Consider the following 8,578-nt stretch of genomic DNA (forward strand, 5'->3'; position numbering starts at 1 on the left):
TGCAACATAATTTACATATTGTTTTAATAGAAATATGCTCCTACACTTACCTTAACATGGTTGACAGCAGTGCAGAGATATTCACTTGGAAAAGGTTTTTGACTGAGGCCTCGGACCAGTCAGAGAAGATCAACGATTTCTGCCTGATTAGTAGCTTTATTACCTTCTTATCTATTATAATTTGATAAGCATAAGGGAGTGTGCAGAGCCTGCGGATGTGTAATGGTCAAAGTAAAGCTGAGGAATATTTCTGAGTCTCACACTCATACTGTGCCTTTAAGCTTTATTAATGTAACTTAGTATGTAGAAAAACATCTCATCAACATAATGTCTGCATGAATAAACCTTTAATGACACGAGCCAGCTGTTGCTCTTAGTACTGCTAAGTGTAAGACACATAATAGTGTTCATAATATATAATAAGGAGAAAAACCTTAATGCTGAATGCTTGATGTGAAATACTACAAGATGTCTACTCAACTCTTCAGTTCATAGTCCCTCATTGTTCATTATCAGTGTTATAGGTTTTATAACTAAACACCTACAGATCTAAAAGAAAAATTCCACAGTATGTGTTTATCACTTACTGATAAACTTTATTTTATACAAGTCATCCTGCACTATTATTTATTTTTAATCATTTCTTCTTTTGAAAATGGGTTAATTTTCTGTTGATAAGAATATCACAACATGCGTTCATACCTAAAACTGGCCCCACTCCTAGTGGACCTCCAGATTCAGTTACGGAAATTTTAAATATAGTTCCCACCCGTTGGATCTCATTATACACACACTGGATTCAGTCTTCATTGTCCTTGTTGAAGATAAGGTCTAAAGGCCTCACTGTGATTCTGTTCCCATTATGGGCTCCATCTAAAAAGCCTTGGACTGAGCCGATCCTGTAAAGTTTTCTAAGCAGAACTGTAATAGTTTGCTCTCTTTGCGAAATCCTTTATGTATCACGTTCTGTTTGAAAAACTTTATTTAGTTTAAATAGTTTTTGTTTAGTCTTTTACTGTCATAAAATAATATGGGCAACCTGCAGCCACGGAGGTTTTACACCATCATTCATGCTATACATATATGCCATGTCAAACTCCTGACTGTGTATGTATGTATTTCATATTTTAAAAAACATTCTTACTTCCCATCCCCCTGTTTGATACGAACGTTAAATCTCAGTTTCCAAAACAGCCTTTATGTTACTCACGTTCTCTTTATGAGTTCTAAAAGTTGAGTCTGCAGATTGATCATAAAAGTTTTGCTGGGGTTTTTGTAGCACACTTGACAAAACACCCAGACAGGATCTTGTGGTTTCTCTCTCTTTACTGCAAAATTACAGACAAAGCAATTCACTGTTGTTATTATAGTTCTGTCTCGTGTCTCGTCTCAGCGCTATATGACAAAATTCGCGCCTGCAAAACTCCCGACCTGAGCATATTTAACACATACTCGTAGCAACAATATCAAATGTTTGGCACCAATAATGAAACAGCACTACTGAAACATCAGTCCTTACACCTGACACCTTTACACCTTTAGTTACATGTAATGCAATTTAGACGTTTCTCAATCAAATGTACCGTACAGGGTCCTAATGCTAATGGCCAAGTTAGCTTAACTGCTACCGTGTCATTGCTAACATCTAACTCGTGCCAACACACACTGAATGGGAGCAAACGGCCAACTTTCCCACTTTACTCATAACCCTCTGCTTCCATATCATGTCAGCTTACCTGCAAAATTACAGACAAAGCAGTTCACTGTTGTTAGCATCTCGTCTCAGCGCTATATGACAGTGTGTCGGCGCTGCCTCCCGACAGCAACGCTCGCTAAAGGGCGTCTCCCTCTTGTGGCGAACATTGGTAACTACACTTATAAAAGCTCACTGTGTTGTCTGTGTGCAGAAGACTGAAGTGCAGATGTCTCAAAATAAGGTAAACTAGCAAATCAAATGTGCCAAAAGAACAGTGTAGAATATGAACTAAGATACACTGGGGTTAAATAAAAATATGTTTTGGGGCCCTGACCTGTTTTAATTCACTGCCCTCACACTCTTCCCTCCAAAAATAATGGCGTCCTGACATTATGCAATCACCAGTTCATGTAATAGAATGATCAGTACACAGTTCTGCACAGCATATAGACAGGCTATTCCCAGTAGGAGTCAGAGTTCACAGGGTTCCTGCAAATGCAATACTGCTCCCAGCCAATCATATGACACATATCTCCTGTAAATGCCATATGTCAGCAGTAGGTGTTAATGTGCACGATAACACTCCACTGCCCCTTCCGCCATTTACACGGTTATCTGCATTACTTCTGAGAGTAAGGACTTTTAACCTAGTAATAACCTTCCTACAAAAGAATGTCATACACAAGTTATGATAGGTGAGTGTGCTGACATTTTCAACGACAACATTTATATAGTCTCATTATTTAATCTTCTCAAAACTTTCTTACATTCTTGTTTAGCTGTAGCTGGAGTACTTCTTCTTATGAACTGTGAAAAAGGTTAACATTTCTCTTTCCAACGTTCCAATTGTCTTATTTTCTGACTAGTTCTATTACTTATTACTTAGACATGCTAGGCTCACCTAACCTATGATAAGTCAGAATAACTTTTGCTTTACTCCTTCTCAAAGGATGTCTTTTCTGTCTGACTGGTGAAAGGTCAGTGTCTTCTTGGCTACTGGGTGCAGATTCAAAGGACTCATTTTCACACTCCATGTTCAGCGTCTCAATGTTCTCATCCGCTGTTCTGCTTTCTTCCTCCTCTGGTGGTTGTTCCCTACTGTCCTCGGGAGTCAAATCCTCTGTTGCTACTACCGTGGTGTGTGGATAGAACGCAGGTGCTCCTGCTCTCAAATAACCTTTGACCCCTTCATCACTTCTTGCTTGAGTTCTGATGATGGCTCTCCAGTCATCCTCCTCATCAGAGCTCTTTTCCTGTTCCCTATGTCTCTGTTTGTTGACTTTTACTCTCTCTTTTCTCGGTTCACCGGGTGACTTCACTTCTTCAACTGGGAGAAAGTCACATGGTAGCAGAAGGTTCCGGTGAATGACCCTAGTGCGTCCCTTCCCATTTTCAGGCTTAAGCTCATACACTGGACTATCCTGGTGTGTCCTCTGTATTACGACATACACTTGATCTTCCCAGAATGACCTGAGTTTTCCCGGACCGCCCTTCTCGTTTAAATTTCTGATCAACACTCTGCACCCAGGATACAACTCTGCACCATAGGCCTTTTTGTCATAGAGGACTTTTCTTCTTACTCCCTCTTTGCAGGCGGTGTTCGATGCTAGCTGGTAGGCTTCTGTCATTCTTGCCCTCCATTTCTCTGCATAGTCTGTATGAGATGAGCTTTGATCTTTTGCAGCAAGCCCAAACATGAGATCAATAGGGAGCCGGGGGTTATGGCCAAACAAGAGGAAATAAGATGCATACCCTGTGGCCTCGCTGCGTGTGCAATTGTAAGCGTGGATCAATTTTGTCAGCGATGCCTTCCAATCTGTTTTAGCAGTCTCCGGTAGGTTTCTGAGTATTGCCAGCAGTGTCCTGTTGAATCTCTCCACCTGGCCCTTCCCTTGTGGGTGATATGGTTTGGTCCGGGACCCTTTAACTCCACTATACTTTTGTAGCTTCTGGAACAGTCTGTTTTCGAAATCCTTTCCCTTGTCATGATGGAGTCGTGTGGGTAAATCAAATCTCAGTGCAAAATCTTCAAATATCTTCTCAGCAGCTGTTTTGGAAGCTTTATTTCGGCAGGGGTAAGCTTGAGCAAACCGTGTGAAGTGGTCCATTACAACAAGAATATATTCATATCCTCCCTTACATTTCTCCAGATGTAAGAAATCACTGGACACCAGCTCGAATGGATATGTAGTAATGATGTTAGAGAGAGGAGCTCTAGTTGGTTTTGTGGGGCGCTTGTTTTTCAGACAGCTGCACACCTGCGTGACATGATGCACAACATCTTTCTGCATATGAGGCCAATAGAAGCGGTCCCTGATAAGGGTCAACACCCTCTCTACTCCAAGGTGACCCATCTCCTCATGGAGTTCTTTGTACACAAGCTGGTGGTATTTCTTTGGCAGGAGTAGCTGCGTTCGACTGGCAGTTTTCCGATATAGCAGCCCATTACTGTCCATGTGTAGTCTTGGTTTTTGCCTCACCAGTGCAGCTATTTTCTTGTTATTGTGGAGTTGTTTTCTACTCTTTGGCCACTGTTCTGACAGGACATATTTGAGCACCTCAACAATCAAGGGGTCCTCTCTTCGGGCTTCCCTTAAGGTGATTTTAGGGATTTCTGCTACTGATGTTGTCGTGTCATTATTTTCAGTTACTACTGTTGAGATGATTGCAGGGTACAGCCAGGGCTCAGTTGCTTGGAACTGTACAGCCACCGCTTGCGTGACGCTGTTCATTACCTCAGGCAGTATTACCTGTGTACATGTCTCCATGTACTGCTCCACATCAAATGTCATACGCGAAAGACCATCAGCGTCATTGTTTGCTTTGCCGGGACGGTACTTGACGGTGTAAACTGTGAATGCTGGTGCATAGTACAGATAGTCCCTGAACCTCTCACATATTGCCCACTTCAGAGCCAGGAACTCCAATTTTCCCGAATGAAGGTGGTAGTTTTTCTCTGGGGCTGTTAGAGTCCGGGACCCATATGCAACCACAGCCAACTTTCCCTGCTGCTTCTGATAAAGCACGGCTCCAAGCCCCTCCTGCGAGGCATCGCAATGTAGGGTAAACGGCTGCTCGAAGTCAGGATATCCTAATACGGGCGCTGAGAAAGAAGGCCAATGAGCTGGCACAATACCTGCTGATGTTCCTTTAACCATGTAACTGGATGACATGATGGCAACTGGCCTCCACTGTTTCGCTTGTTTTTGTCCTGTTTTACTCGTTTGTACTTTCCTTTCAGCATTTTGTCTGAAGAGAGGAGATCACACAGAGGCTTGGCTATGCGAGAGAAGTTTGGGATGTGGCTGCGATAATATGAAACTAATCCCAACAACTTTCTTAACTCTCCTACAGTGGTGACTTTCCTTTGCTTCAATGCCTGCACTGGGGCGATGTCTGCAGGATCCATAGTGTAGCCATCCTTTGTGACTAGCCTGCCTAGAAATCTCACCTGATTTTTGAAAATCTCGCATTTTTTTGGTGTTAGCTTGACCCCATGGTGCTTATAACTGTGTAATACACTTCTCAGGTCACTGAGATGGTCATCAAATGTCTTAGAATGGACCAGATTATCATCCAAATATGGTAGACATATCTCATCTTGCAGTCCCCTTAGACACTCCTCCATCAACCTCTGGAACTCTGCGGGTGCAGATGACAATCCAAAAGGGATCCTCACCCATTCGTACAAGCCCCAGGGTGTGATGAACGCAGTGACAGGGCGGCTTGACTCTTCCAGGAAGCCTTGGTGGTAAGCCTTCCCTTGGTCGAGGACAGAAAACCAAGAGCTTCCCTTCAGACTGTTGAGCAGATCTTGTATTCGGGGTATTGGGTGGCGATCTGGAATATTTAGCTCCCTATAGTCACAGCACAGAAGTAAGCTTCCGTCCCTTTTCCTCACACATACAATGGGACTGGAGTAAGAAGATTTTGATTTCTTTATCCAGCCTCTGTTCAACAGATCCTCCAGATATTCTTTTAGCTCCTTATAAAGTGGCTTGGGGATGGATACATGTGTCTTCTTCACCGGTGTGGGGTCACTCAGGCGTATTTTGAGCAGCAGTGATGGAATGGTCCCCACGTCATATTCATCCCGAGAAAAAGCTCCACACTCCTCCTTCAAGAGCTGTTTGACCTGCTGTTGTTGTGCTAAAGAGAGATGACTGAGGGGGACTGGGCGGTCCCAGCTATTTTTATCACCATTCACTGTCATGTCTCCTTGCACTGTCTCCTTAGCCTCCATTTCCTGTTTGTCTTGAGGCTTTTGGTTCACCGTTCGTGTTTCATTCTTTCCCACCATATCATGTCAGCTTACCTGCCGGTGCAGGGTAGATGGATTTAACTACCTGGGTCTGCCCCAGTATGGTTCTTGGAGGGAGATAGATATCATGAGCAGTGTTATTCGTCACTGGGATAGTAAAGCGGGACCAGGTGCGTCTCTGTAACTGCACCACACTCTCTTCAATGTGCAGCCCTTGCGGGAGCTGTGGGTGTGCAGGATGACTGTGGGGTTCAAAAGGGACATCTTGTTGCTCTGGGAGGGGGCCTGCTCGAAAATTTGCATTTAAGTCCTTTTGTCTGATCTGGGGGAATAGTCATAATCTCTTTACCTCCTTTGACCATGCCTTCTCCTAGCCTGTCGTCTTTACTCATTAATTTCAGAAAGACTTCGGTCCTTTTGCAGTCAAAAGAGAATGCTGCACTGACAGCCTCGGTAACCCCACGGGGTGGGTCTATGCCCTTCTCTAACAGATGTTCAATTACATTGTATCCAATAATTGGTGCTTCAGCCACACCATCTTCTAATTGTGTGGTGTGGTCTGATGGCAGTTTAAATTTAACTTCCACCCACCCGGAGAAGGGGATTGGTGTCTGGTTCACTGCTCTTCCATCTAGTTTTTCTGACCCAAGGATCTCTGCAATACTCTTTACCATGGTATTTGGGATGTGCCGTTGTCTCCATTTCTCATTTATCAGGCAGACTTGTGACCCAGTGTCTCACAATGCTCTTGTCTCAACCCCGTTCAACAGGCAGGTGATCATCAATTTCTTCCCAATCAGGCTGAGCAACCGTGCTCTGCGTCTTGGAGAGAGAAGACTGACACTGATCATGTCATTTCTCTGTGATCCAATGTCTTGTGCTCTAACATCCCTTTTGTTCTCTATACCTTGGATACTGTCCTCAATCAGCTTGTAAACATCTCCAGATGGCTTACTTTTCTTGTCTGCTGATAGTGTTGGTGTTGCAGTGCTTGCTGACAATTCTACCTGTCCTGGTTTTTTTTCCGTGCTCCTCCTCATCCTACACCCACGGGATAAGTGACCGCTTTGCCCACATTTGAAGCAATGGTCACACTGTTCTCCCTTTTTGTTGTCCTGACATTTTCTGCAGCTACGTTCGCTGCTTACTTGTTGCTGTACTGGAGGCTTAGGAGATCCATGGATAACTTTTTTTATTTCTTCCATCTCTTCTTTCAGTTTTTTGATTGTGTCCAGCAGTTCAGCTTCCATTTGAGTGGTTGCTGGTGGTGTTTTTTGCATTTTAATTTTGGTGGGCATGGAGGAGAACTGTTCTTCACCACCAACTGCTCTCACTGTTGTCTCAGGGACTAGTGATCTTTCTGCTATTTCTCTCACCTTGAGTTACTGTTCTTTCTGAATTTCTGCTGCCGTTCCCACTCTAGGCTGGCTGCTTCATTTGTTTTTGCAATCAACACATCATCAGTGATGGGCATTGGTCATTCAGATAGTTTTTTAGCTCATATGTCACACTGTCACTAATTAGCCCCGTCCGCACCGCTCTCAGAAACTTCCTCTGAACCAGCTCAGGGCTGTACTGCTCATCTGTACCAGGCTCTCTGGAAGAAGCTATTGCCCTAAAGAGGAAGTTTTGTGGGGACTCGCGATTATCCTGGGAGATATTTATCAGCCGATGGTAAAGATCAACAGAGCTATCCTCCTTGTAATGTCCCTTTAAAATGGTCCACAGCTGGGAAAGAGTGAGGTCTGTTTTAATCTCCAGCATATCGCGGAGGTTCAACCCTGGGTTTACAGCTCAGACCACTGCCTCAATAATTTCCACCTCACTATGGTTTTTCTTTAGTCCCATGTCAATCTGGTGGATGAGGTTAGAATAAGACAGCTTGTCCCTCTGCCCTCTTTCTCCAATCTGTCCCTTAATTTTGAACTTCCTCCAAAGAGTTACTTTAGGTGACTGTAACTGTGGAAGCATGACTTTGTTGCTGATTAGTTATTCTGTTAGTTAGCTTCAACATTTCCTCAAGTTTCTTGGTAGATGTCTGGAAACTCAGTTGTAGTTGTGCATATTGTTCTTGTAAGCTGGCCAACATAGCAGCATCTTTGCTTGCCCTAGGCCCTGTCCCCTGTGCTTGGTCACCTCTCTCCTTCACCTCTTTAGCATTTGTTAATAAGTGGACCAAAAACTCATGAGCCACTTCCTCTTCCTCATTTTCAACAGCTATTTCTGCTGCTTCGGTTATTGACCTGATCAGAGATTTTTGCTTGCAAACACACCTCTTGTAGCTGCTCCAACCTAAGAGATACCAGGGTCTCACTCAACTGGTCTTGCAGGTGCTCCAGCGCCATTTTGTTTGTGTTGCCTCTGCAACCTCACACTGTCTTCTCAGTAGCACAGCTGATCCATGTACGGGCCACCAAATTTTGTAGCACACTTGACAAAACACGCAGACAGGATCTTGTGGTTTCTCTCTCTTTACTGCAAAATTACAGACAAAGCAGTTCACTGTTGTTAGCATAGTTCTGTCTCGTGTCTCGTCTCAGCGCTATATGACAGTGTGTCGCGCCGCCTGCAAAACTCCCGACCTGAGCATATTTAACACATACTCGTAGCAACAATAATAA

This window comes from Channa argus, chromosome 8 (genome assembly GCF_033026475.1).
Source record: "Channa argus isolate prfri chromosome 8, Channa argus male v1.0, whole genome shotgun sequence".
Classification (NCBI taxonomy): Eukaryota; Metazoa; Chordata; class Actinopteri; order Anabantiformes; family Channidae; genus Channa; species Channa argus.